Below are 12,506 nucleotides of genomic sequence, written 5' to 3' on the forward strand. Positions count from 1 at the left end.
CAAAAATCAAGTTACATGAAACAACACATATAAAAACTAAAGGACAAATTAGAAATGATTATCCTGAATCTGAAGATAAAAATCTAAAAGATCAGGATAATAGGGAGGACGAAGGGCGGTGGCGGGACAAAATATTCCAGTCGCGCACGTTTCGATTTTTTTTTGCCTAGACCTCTTTATTCATTCTCACTTTGGCACCTCCCCAAAGATTGTCTGCATCTAGGACCACTTATCTATTGACCGCACTGTACAGTCTCTAGTTAGCTGGTATGGTAGTAACAGTAGCTTGTTTCTGATACAATATATCTGCTAAAAATAGTTTAGTTTTTTTTCTGAAACCCCCACTATAGCGTTTTTGCTCACTTGATTTCCCACTGCTTTTTGCTCCCTTGATTTCCCACTACTTTGCTGGCCTGGTGCGTTTCTGCACTTTGCATTGTTCGCTGGGACATACGAGCCAGGTCAGCGGTGGTTGACCCCACCTGTCACTTTGTTGGTAGAATCCCTCTCAATAGGCATCTTCCACGTAGATCGTGGTAGAACCCTATTTTGAGCAAGCAGGTTCCATGTGGGAGGTAGAACTCACATGTTATTGGAATGTCGTTGTAGTTGGACAATGTGTGGGTCTTATCTGTCTTATGTTGATTTGAACACAATGCTATCTAAATCTGACATGTGGATCAGAAGTGGATGACATTGCTGATGTGGATGGCTAGTTGTTTTAAGAACCTTCAGAAAATAGCAGCCATGGCTGGAATTTGGGGCATTTGGCCTTTGGCCCATGGCCCATTATCAAACTAGATTTAGATGTGCGCCTTGGCGCACGACCCCGTAAGAATCGCGTAGATTTACATTTTATAAGACCGATAGAAATAATAAGGTGGGTAAAAAGATAGTCATTTTTAAGGGTTTAAAAAATGAAGTCAGTAGAATGAAACTGGGTTAAAGTACATAAAATTACAAAAACAGTAGTAAAAGGTAGTAATATAAACTTACTGGGAAGCAATCCTATTCAATTAACTTCAGAAGGAGCAGGGTTTATTATGTTTCTCCTACAGAAACATGTACACATAGGAGTTGACGCAATATCCCGATCCCGTGAGACTCGTTTCAAATGTGAAAATAACAATAAATATTTTTAGAGTTTACAATGTATAGCAAATCATACTAAATTACAAACAAAGCAACGAACATTTATATACAACCAAGAAACATGGGAAAATATCTTATAGCATGTAAAAGTTGTTGATTCTACCGAGAGAGACAAAAGCAAGGAAGGAACACTAAAATCATCGCCTACATAGGAAATGCATTCTCGCAGCATGGTCTTTAGTGCTTGCAGCATCAAGAGTTAACACCACTGCAAATAAGAAGATAAATTAACCAATAGTCATTTGGGATTCGAGACAACAAAAGCAGACGAACATATTCATGTTAACATACATTAAAGCTTCACACATGCACCATGTTGTTACAACGTAGTGATGGTTGGGCCATCTGTATTGAATAATGAAGGTACATGGAATTTACTAAGAAAATAGTGGCCATGCGATTAAGAATTGAAGTTATACTACTTACTGAACTGCTGATATCTTCTTCAAGGACGCATCATGCATAAATATTAATATGTTCTACACAATTAATACGATGAGAGACGTTTTTTTTTTATTTCTTACTTCCTTTTAGCAGAGTAGTAGTCTCGCGTAGATGGCCGTTAGAGTCATGCAGATCGCAGTTGTCGTCAAAGATGTCGGCTGCCTACTTATACCGCGAGGCAGCTCGTTATCTTCTGGCAGCTAGTTGTGCAGTCCTGACAGAAATAAAGATACTTTAGCAAATTCAAATTGAAGGAAAATACAGTACAAGCTCAGTTCCTAGTTTTACCTGGGAACCAAAATCAGACATAAACATAAACCTGGTCATTTATACATTGATTACTAAAAGTAAACCGGTGTGGATTCAATTAAAATACTATTTACATATGACCTATCATCAAAACAAATCTATTATCAACCACTATTTATGGGCGTCTAAACCTCTCAAAGATAAGAAGTAAAGCTGCTTACAAATGCTATCACCTAAACTATAGTGTGTGTTGCCAGGGACATTTCTAAGAGACTTCAAAAATCATTGATCAACATTATTTTGAATTAAAGCTAGACATACATGATAATACATACTACATGAGCAACAACCAACACTCATATGAAGGAAAAGGTTTCACGAATTTATACTATCAACTAATTATTTTAGCAGTTTGCTTCCGCTCAAAATATAAGAAAACTGTACATAGGGAAAAAATAGATATTGCATAGACAGCTGCACTTACAGCTAGCTCCCTCAAATCTCTGCCCTGCCATCACTCCACTAATTAACAATTTCTGCAGGTATATTAACCTTCACAAATTTTGTGTATCAATAAATTATGTTAGCAGTCCGCTTCCGCTTAAAAATGTCAAAAAAAACTTGAACTGAAAAGATAGATACTACATATAGGTAGCCACACTTATGTTTAGCTGTCCCAAATCCCTGCCCTGCCTGTAGCATCCTCCCTTTCCAATATTGATAACTCTACCCTTTCAAATATTGATAACTGACCATCTATTTTGTATTTCTTCGTAATTCACCAATGAGAAAAACTACCGGCAAAGGAGAGTACATCAGTGCTGGATTAGAAAGAACATAAGCATCACCAAATCAAGCAAATCACATAAGCATAGAAAGAGGGGGGAAAGCTCCAGAAGCAGTTCTTTTCCCCAGCCCTTATAATTTTTCCATGTATGTTAAAATTTCTCCTCAAATCTGAAGTTTTCTTGCAAGTTTTACAGTTTTCTCCTCTACAAATTTTTTCCCAACTCAAGGCATAGACCATGAACACCAACCAGAGAAAGCAAAGACACAAATGATTTAGCATGTAGATCCATGAATTGAGAAGTAGGAAGCTCACTGGTGCCAACACGCTCTCCGGTGTTGGGTGGCATCCTCCAGCCACGAGGGTGGAAGAGGTGGAGGAGGCAATGAACTTTATTTCATCAAAACATCCACCTACAAGTTTCAAAAGAAAATGTACCATCTTAATAGCATATCCTTGTTACAGAAGGAAATAATTTCCATCAATATATGCACATTTAAGGCAAGGATTAACTTAGAAAATATGGATTGAACACCTTTTTGAATAATATATGGGGTTACTTACACTTTCTGGTTACTTACACATGCTTTCATTCAAACTAACTGAGATTGTTCAGGACACTGTTACTATAATTATTAACAAAGGATTACGTGAAATATTAAGGAACACTTGAGATGATATATAAATTAATATATGTATCAGCATGTATAGAAAGAACAACGAAAGAGTTGTGAGTAGATGAGAACTCTCGGCCTATGATTGAAGAGTGATGACATAGTAAACTGCAAGTAGCGTGTTTAGACAGAAAGCTTTTTGAGCTGACAAAGTAAACTGGTCATCACGCCACAGCTAACCAGTATTGATATTCTCACAACCTCAAGTACACTGTGGTTAACCTACGTACACAATTCTTGAGCTGACAAAGCTATACGCTACAATAAAAATAATGTATCTCAAATCAAACATACCTTGAGGAGAAGAGCATTGCAGGACTTCTCCGCAATCGCCTTTGCAACCCCTCTGCATGAAAGAGTGAAATAAACTAATGATATCAGCAAGGAAAATGAAAATATAAAGAAAATGCATCTTAAAAAAGATAGAGCATACAATTGGGTTGGCAGAGCAGAAACATACCCACAGATTATTACTTTATTTCCATATAAACAGGGAATGAAAATGTTTAACTTTTGCTGGGGCTGCAAATTTCAGATACCGTCTGGTAGACAAATTTCAGATTTCCATATGCTAGACAGTTTTGTAATTTTGTTGATCTAATAGAAAATCTAATCCCATCAAAACAAAAATAGCGCATCCTAGTATTGATATTCATAATAACTCACCACTTTGTATTCGATCCCAGCCGCCTCTACCAAAACATCCAATGCAATTTAACCACGGAGAGAGCCCAGAAAACTCATCGATGTGCTAATCGATGATCCTGTGGTTCGACGGCCCTGTACAAAAACAAAACAAATCCATATCAGAGCAACACATGCCTATATCCTAAGCTAGCTCCAACAAAATCAAACAGAAGCCATTCGGGCACTCACCATAGGAACGGGCAGAGGCAGCGACGATGGCAGCGACACGGTAGGATGGGTGGCGGCGACGGCAGCTTCTGTTCGATACTCCACATCAGGCGCCCGCTTCCTTGTGTGTTCATCCACGCCTCCCAGGGTGGGACGGCCAAAAGGGCCTAATCCCACCTCGGCGCCTCCTCCCACAAGCTGTGGCTAGTGCTCGCCGGAGCGCAAACTGCGCAACGTCACCTCCAACCTAGATATTGGTGGATGGAGCTGCAGTTTAGATGTCCAATGGATTGGAAGCAACAGCAGTGCCACCAGAAGACAATGCTCTTGTATGATCCTCCGCATAAATCCTCCACTTCCCCACATGCTCCTCCATGGGTCAGCCATGGCACTAAGCTAGAGGAGGCAGAGCTCAAGGGGACAAAGATAGCAGCAGTGTGGAAGTTGAGGCTCGGGGAGAGGAAGGGAGATGGAAATCTAGAGAGGGGGTCGACCCTAGGTCATGGAGGCTGGGGGTTGGAGATGCTGCCTGGGAGGCGGAGAAGGCTGGCCAGCCAGGGAGGCGGAGGCGCCAGCCGCCGCTCCCGAGGAGCACGTGAGGAGGAAGAGCAAGGGAGGTGGAGGCGTGAGGGGAGGGGAGATGGGACAGGAAGATGATGGCTGCACAAGATCTGAAGCGGATCACCTACCGATGGCGATGACATGGTCTTCCCGGCAAGCAGCGCAGACGGTGGCGGCCTGAAATCGTCCCACGCAGCGCGCTCCTGCTGGCCAGCGGTCATCCATTGAGGCGGAGCAGCGGGGAGGCCGGGGGCTGGAAACGGGCATGGGAGAGGAGAACAAATATTCCAGCCAGAAATATGAATGCCAGAGAAGTCAGAAAACCAAGACCTGCAAAGTGTCCGTGAAAAGAATAAGCACTTGCTACAAACACAAACGTTGATGCTGTGATGACTGAATTCCATACAAAGCACATGGTCAAGTGTTACCAAATCATTACTGTAGTAGAGGATGAGGATCTACTTCAAAAAATGGTTATTGTTAACCCCATGGCAAAAGTATTCAAGAATGCAGTTGTCAATACTATATTACCATCAATATTAGCTTGTATCCTGTTAAACATAAAGCTGGATATTTTGATTGGTTGTCATAGGACCTCAATTTTAGAAACATGGCCGCATTTTTTATACTAAGATAGTAAGTTCATCAGTACCATAAAAGGCATGACCAAAGTACAGGTACAAGGATTACCGAATATGTTGATTCCAACTTTCGCATATAGTGGACTGAAAACCATCAACAAATTGAACGAACCACCATGTGATGAAGAAGGTGAAGGCCACAGGAAAAAGAACTACACTGTAAAACATGAAAACAGAAAAAGGTTGGTATGCATAGTATCGGCAACATGTTTATGGAACTTATTTATAGCAAAGGATGTACCATCCGGTCATAAATTTTCTCGACACCCAACTTTGAAGAACAGCGCAGCATGCCTACACATAAAATGTAGCAACCATCAGCAAATTAGTGAAACAAAAAATGACCTATATAATATAACTCTTTGTTCTGCAAATCCAGGTGTCTTTTGGATAAAACATAAAAAAACATTAGCTGTGTTAAGTTGTATATGATTCAAGTACATGCTGATAATGCATGATTCACAAATCACTTTGTGCTACATAATCAAATGAAGGACACGTAACAGAAATGTATCAAGCAGAAAAATATTCAGCTTACCAAGTTAATGAACTTGGAATTTTTTTCGTTCATAGATATCTTTCCAGGAAAAGTGTGCAGTGCAAACCCATCTTTGAGTGCAATTAGAGCACCTAAAGATGAGCCTGGCTCCAAAAACTCTCTGTTTTCTGAATGTAAGCCTAATACCTGTAGTCATCAAACTGTTACCAGGTTCCTTCCTGCACAAAAGCACGATCAATTTCTCGATTCTAGCTTCCCAATAAGAAAATTGTACTGCCGTCTTCTACCAGTTCAAGGCTCTTTTGAAGAGAAACAACAATACAGCTAAATTCATTAACCGTTCTTGTAGAAGCTCGGACGTTAAAACTGAGAGGAAGGCGTCCTAACTTGTGAGCACTATCTCACAAGTGACATCAATTGAAGCGACCAAAGCATCTGGGGCCAAACTGCAGTGTAACTAAAATTCCGGTGCCAAACCAAGTCACCGCTTGAGCATTTAACCGTGAAGCATGCAAGCCCACAAAGCAATCATCTATAAGCTTTGACACAGCTTCCTTCCTTAGAAAACTAAAACTCCATATCCCCAGTAATCTTTAGCACTAGTAAATTCAATCCTAAACTCCTACAGCTGAAGACGTGAGCGGCACAATAAGTCGAGCTCAGATCTAACTATCTGGAAGCACAACAACACAAACGCCACGAATAGCCCGTAGGGCCGTACAGTACGTAGCGGCACAGGAACATGCGGGCGATTAGGCCGGTGTGGGCGCGGCTCGCGGGGAGTGGGAGCAGGATTAGACGGATCCGGACCTTGCGGGTGGAGACGGTGGGCGAGCTGGGGCACGGCGGCGACTTGGCCAGGTCCTCGGGGTCGACGGCGTCGGCCGCCTGGCTGAGCGGGACCGACGTCGACTCCTTCTCATCCGCCATGGCGCTTCTCCCCAAGAGTCCAGCGGGGCGGTGTGCTGGCTAGCGCTGGCTGCGGCGGTAGGCGCGGCGCGTGCGCGGGGAAGGTTGGGGGTTGGAAACGGGCATGGGAGAGGAGAACTACGGGCGGCCAGGAGGCGGAGCGGCGCCGCGGGACTCGCGAGGAGAAGAACGCGAGGGATTGGGGAGCAGCTGTCTGCGGGACGATTGGGTGGGCTAGGCTTCGCACCGACCACCGAAGGAAAGGTCCAAATTACCCCTGTTATCTACCCCCGCACGGAGAAGATATTTTGCACGCCAGCACGAGGCGAGCGCATCACGGACGCGCGGACCCGCCCGGCCGTAGGATCCCAAAGTAGCCAGACGCGGGTAGACAATGGCCAGTGCTTGGCTTTCGCTAGCACGAAGGGTCGACGGAAAAAAGTTCTGCAGCCAACCAGAGCCCGCGCTGGTGGCAAAAATGAGGGGATGAGATCGAATGTGGGTCAGATACAGTAAAGATCGGACGGTCCACATTCGCTGATCGCTGTGAAGCCCCCTATGGGGGGCATCGTTTATACCTTTAGATTCTGAAACTCACATGGCTCATTCCAATAATCAGTGGCAGCACTAGTGGGAGCTAAAGTTTAGTCCCACATTGCTAGTTGGGAGAGAGTTGGAGTGATATATAAGGTGGGCTGTTCTAGTCCTAGTAAGTGAGTGAGAAGAGAGAGAGCCCTCGCGCACTCCTCCTCCGCCGCCCGCCTCGCCTCGCCACGCCTCGCCTCGCCACGACGCGCCGCGGGTTGCGGGAATCTCGCCGAGCCGAGCTTATCTTTTTGCTATTTGGGAAATTAATTGTGTAATCAAATTCGAGTCATTAACGGACGCATTACTCAGCCGTTTTGCCTTCCGGTTTTTCTGGATCGTGGCTGTGCCGACTCGGACGTGGGCTGCGTCCCACGACCTTCCCGGACCGCACTACATAAGCGCGGACTCCAACCCTGCTCTGTACGAGACGCATACGCGACTACCTGTTTCCAGTTCATTGCGCCGCCGCCTTCGTCTTCCTCATCCCGTCCGTCGGCGTGCACCGACTGCCGGGACAGTAGGCCTCCGGAACCCTGCCTCTCGTGAACCTGTACGGGTGAGGGACAATCAGGTTTTTGGGGAGCGCTCCGGCGCGACTACTGGCATCACGACGTCGTCATCGGACGACGAGTTTCTCCACACCGACAACTTCTTCCCGGACCTCAGCGACTTCTTCGACAACCTCAACATGGGCGACAACGACGCTGCTGCGAAGTATGTGATCTTGTCGTTTCTCTTTCAGTTTCTGTTAGAGTTTCTTCTTCTAGTTTGTGTGGCAGATGCGATCAGTTTATCTTGTTTAGATGTGATCTGTTCATCTACCTTACTAGTCTGCATGATTAGTTTATTTGTTAATTTCGTAGTCATGATTTATCATTTACTAGTACGGATTATTTCATATGAATATTTGCTTATATTTCCAACAATCCAAAAACCTGATTGTAGGCAAATCAATTCAAGCAGCGTTGCTGCCGCTACTCGACCTCCCCTCTTTGATGGTATGCATTACAAGAGGTGGCGCACAAAGGCAGTTCTATGGTTTACAAACCTAGGCTGTTTTAGCGCCACAGATGCTAGACCTGAGGGGCCTCTCCCTGTAGAGGAGCAGGAAAAGTTTGAGAAGGTCGACGCCATGTTTAAGGCGGCCTTGTTCAGCATTCTTGGGGACAACATTGTTGACCCGTACATGGCTTTCTACCATGGTAAAGATGCGTGGGATGCGCTCGAGGCCAAATTTGGGGTCTCGGACGCTGGCACTGAACTGTATGTCATGGAGCAATACTATGACTACAGGATGACTGATGAGCGCTCCGTGGTTGAGCAGGCTCATGAGATTCAGTCCCTTGCCAAAGAACTCGAGCAGTTTAAGTGTACCTTACCGGACAAATTTGTCGCCGGTGGCATTATTGCCAAGCTTCCTCCCTCGTGGAGGAACTTTGCTACTTCTCTGAAACATAAGAGACAAGAGTTTTCCGTTTCGGATCTCATTGGCTCGCTTCATGTGGAAGAGAAGGCGAGAGCAAAGGACACACGCGCTCGTAGTTTTGAGGGAGGTTCTAGTGCCAATGTGGTACAAAAGAAGAACTTTCAATCCCACAAGTCCAAGAATAAGAAGAATGGAAAAGGCAAGTTTGATGAAAAGAACAAAGCCTCCAACTCAACCAACTTCAAGAGGAAGACTCCTTATAAGAAGAAAGGGAACTGCCATGTTTGTGGCGCTCCTGGACATTGGGCTCCTGATTGCCCAGAACGCCATGATCGGCGTGTGAACAGCGGCAAGTCCGCAAATGTTGTTATTGGTGTTGATACTGAGATGAAGGACGTTGGGTACGGTATTTCTCCTACTGTCCTTTCAGTATGTAATTCTCCTGATTGGTGGATAGACACCGGAGCCAATACACATGTATGTTCTCATGTCTCTATGTTTTCTTCTTATCAGGTCGCAAGGACTTCCTCCGTGCTGATGGGAAACGGCTCACGTGCTTCTGTTCGTGGTGTTGGTACGGTGGATCTGAAGTTTACTTCGGGAAAGACCATCCAGCTGAAGAATGTGCAGCACGTTCCCTCCATCAATAAGAATCTCGTTAGCGGATCGCTTTTATGTCGAGATGGTTTTAAGTTGGTTTTTGAGTCTAATAAAGTTGTAATTTCCAAGTGTGGACAATTTGTTGGAAAGGGTTATGTGTGCGGAGGCTTGTTCCGCTTATCTTTGTCAGACTTATGTACTCAAATTATTAATCACATTTGCAATGATAGTGAGTCCGATATTTGGCATTCACGACTTTGTCACATTAATTTTGGGTGCATGACGCGGCTAGCGAATATGAATATAATTCCGAAATTTGCTATTGTCAAGAAATCCAAGTGCCAAGTATGTGTGCAAGCTAAGCAACCACGTAAGTCTCACAAGACTGCGGAGGCAAGAGACTTGGCACCGTTGGAGCTTATACATTCAGATCTTTGTGAAATGAATGGTGAATTGACAAAAGGAGGAAAAAGATACTTCATGACTTTAATTGATGACTCTACTCGATATTGTTATGTGTACCTCCTGAAATCTAAAGATGAAGCTCTTAATCACTTCAAAATCTTTAAAGCTGAAGCAGAAAACCAACTTGATCGAAAGATCAAGCGGCTAAGGTCTGATCGTGGTGGAGAGTATTTTTCCAACGAGTTTGATTCTTTTTGTGCGGAGCATGGTATTATCCATGAGAGGACGCCTCCCGACTCACCTCAGTCAAATGGGGTGGCCGAAAGAAAGAATCGTACTCTAACTGATTTGGTTAACGCCATGTTAGATACATCGGGTCTCTCCAAGGCATGGTGGGGGGAGGCGATATTGACTGCATGTCATGTCCTAAACCGTGTCCCCACAAAGAATAAAACCATTACCCCGTTTGAGGAATGGGAAAGGAAAAGGCTGAAACTGTCTTACCTACGAACTTGGGGCTGTATGGCGAAAGTAAATGTGCCAATACCCAAGAAGCGCAAGCTTGGACCAAAAACCGTGGATTGTGTTCTTCTGGGATATGCATTTGATAGCATTGGCTACAGATTTTTGATAGTAAAATCTGAGGTATCCGACATGCATGTTGGTACAATTATGGAGTCGAATGATGCGACTTTCTTTGAGGACATCTTTCCTATGAAAGAAACGTCTAGCTCATCAATTCAGGAGATGCCTAGTTCATCTACTCAGGAATTATTTCCTGAACCTACCATGGCTATAGAACACTTTGACAATCCTGTAGAGGATGACAATGAAGCTCCCAAAAGGAGAAAGAGACAGAGGACTGCAAAGTCCTTTGGTCATGATTTCATTGTGTACCTCGTGGATGATACTCCCACTTCTATTTCAGAAGCATATGCATCTCAGGATGCTGACTACTGGAAGGAAGCTGTCCGTAGCGAGATGGATTCCATCTTAGCTAATGGAACTTGGGAGGTTACTGATCGTCCTTATGGGTGCAAACCTGTAGGATGCAAGTGGGTGTTCAAGAAAAAGCTTAGGCCCGATGGTACTATTGAAAAGTACAAGGCACGTCTTGTGGCCAAGGGTTATACCCAGAAAGAATGTGAAGATTTCTTTGATACATACTCACCTGTTGCCAGATTGACCACCATTCGAGTGCTACTATCCTTGGCTGCCTCACATGGTCTTCTCGTTCATCAAATGGATGTTAAGACTGCTTTCCTAAATGGAGAGCTTGAAGAGGAAATTTATATGGAGCAGCCTGATGGATTTGTAGTAGATGGTCAAGAAGGAAAGGTGTGTAAACTACTGAAATCTTTATATGGGCTTAAGCAAGCGCCTAAGCAGTGGCATGAGAAGTTTGAAAGAACTTTAACCGCTGAAGGCTTTGTTGTAAACGAAGCTGACACGTGTGTATACTATCGCCATGGTGGGGGCGAGGGAGTTATTCTTTGTCTCTATGTCGATGACATACTGATATTCAGGACCAGCCTTACTGTGATTAAGGAGGTCAAGGAGTTCCTATCTCGTTGTTTTGAGATGAAGGAATTGGGAGTAGCTGATGTGATCTTAAACATTAAGCTGCGGAAGGATGACAATGGTGGGATTACTTTGCTTCAGTCCCACTATGTGGAAAAGATCCTAAGTCGCTTCGGGTATAGCGACTGCAAATCTTCTCCAACGCCCTATGATCCTAGTGTGATAATTCGTAAGAATAAAAGAATTGCTAGAGATCAATTGCGATACTCGCAAATCATTGGCTCGCTTATGTATTTAGCCAGCGCCACGAGGCCTGACATCTCCTTTGCTGTAAGTAAACTCAACCGTTTTGTGTCTAGACCTGGAGATGTTCATTGGCATGCTCTTGAGAGAGTTTTGCGCTATTTGAAAGGCACTGCGAGTTATGGCATTCACTATACTGGGTATCCAAGAGTACTTGAGGGTTATAGTGATGCAAATTGGATATCTGACGCTGATGAGACTAAGGCCACAAGTGGTTATTTGTTTACACTTGGAGGTGGCGCTGTTTCCTGGAAGTCTTGCAAGCAGACCATCATTACGAGGTCAACTATGGAAGCAGAACTCACAGCATTAGACACAGCCACTGTTGAAGCAGAGTGGCTTCGTGAGCTCTTGATGGACTTACCTGTGGTTGAGAAACCAATACCCGCTATTCCTATGAACTGTGATAATCAAACTGTGATCATCAAAGTAAACAGTTCTAAGGATAATATGAAGTCATCAAGGCATGTGAAGAGGAGACTAAAAACTGTCAGAAAAATGAGAAACTCCGGAGTTATAGCGTTGGATTATATCCATACGTCTAGAAACCTGGCAGACCCCTTCACAAAGGGACTATCACGAAATGTGATAGAAAATGCATCGAGGGAGATGGGTACGAGACCCACACTATGAGCTGCCCACGGTGGTAACCTACTCTATGTGATCGGAGATCCCGTGAATTAGAGCCGGGAGACAAGTTGTTGGTTAGCTGGGAGGAGAGTATATATCCCTATAGCAATTTTACCACTCCGTAAGATGCAATACTCTCCTAATCTGCATGGCAGGTTGATAATTATCTTAATGTGTTCTAAGTGGCTTATTTTAGCAAAGATGTTGTCCTGCAGAACATCTTTTGAAGAACACACCTATATGAGTCTGATTGTTAAACGTC

General features: G+C 44.1%; 1 long non-coding RNA gene and 1 pseudogene across 1 annotated transcript; both read right to left on the reverse strand.

The window, feature by feature from the left end:
- Positions 1–1,115: 1,115 nt before the first annotated feature.
- Positions 1,116–3,048, reverse strand: LOC127312847 (uncharacterized). Its single transcript, XR_011748969.1, has 3 exons — positions 2,948–3,048; positions 1,677–1,810; positions 1,116–1,360 (listed from the first exon to the last, which is right to left on the reverse strand). It is a non-coding gene; the product is annotated as an uncharacterized lncRNA (long non-coding RNA).
- A 1,891-nt stretch (positions 3,049–4,939) lies between these two features.
- Positions 4,940–6,995, reverse strand: LOC127312846 (protein LIKE COV 2-like; annotated as a pseudogene).
- Between the last annotated feature and the right edge of the window lie 5,511 nt (positions 6,996–12,506).

This window comes from Lolium perenne, chromosome 7 (assembly GCF_019359855.2).
Source record: "Lolium perenne isolate Kyuss_39 chromosome 7, Kyuss_2.0, whole genome shotgun sequence".
NCBI classification, from domain to species: Eukaryota; Viridiplantae; Streptophyta; class Magnoliopsida; order Poales; family Poaceae; genus Lolium; species Lolium perenne.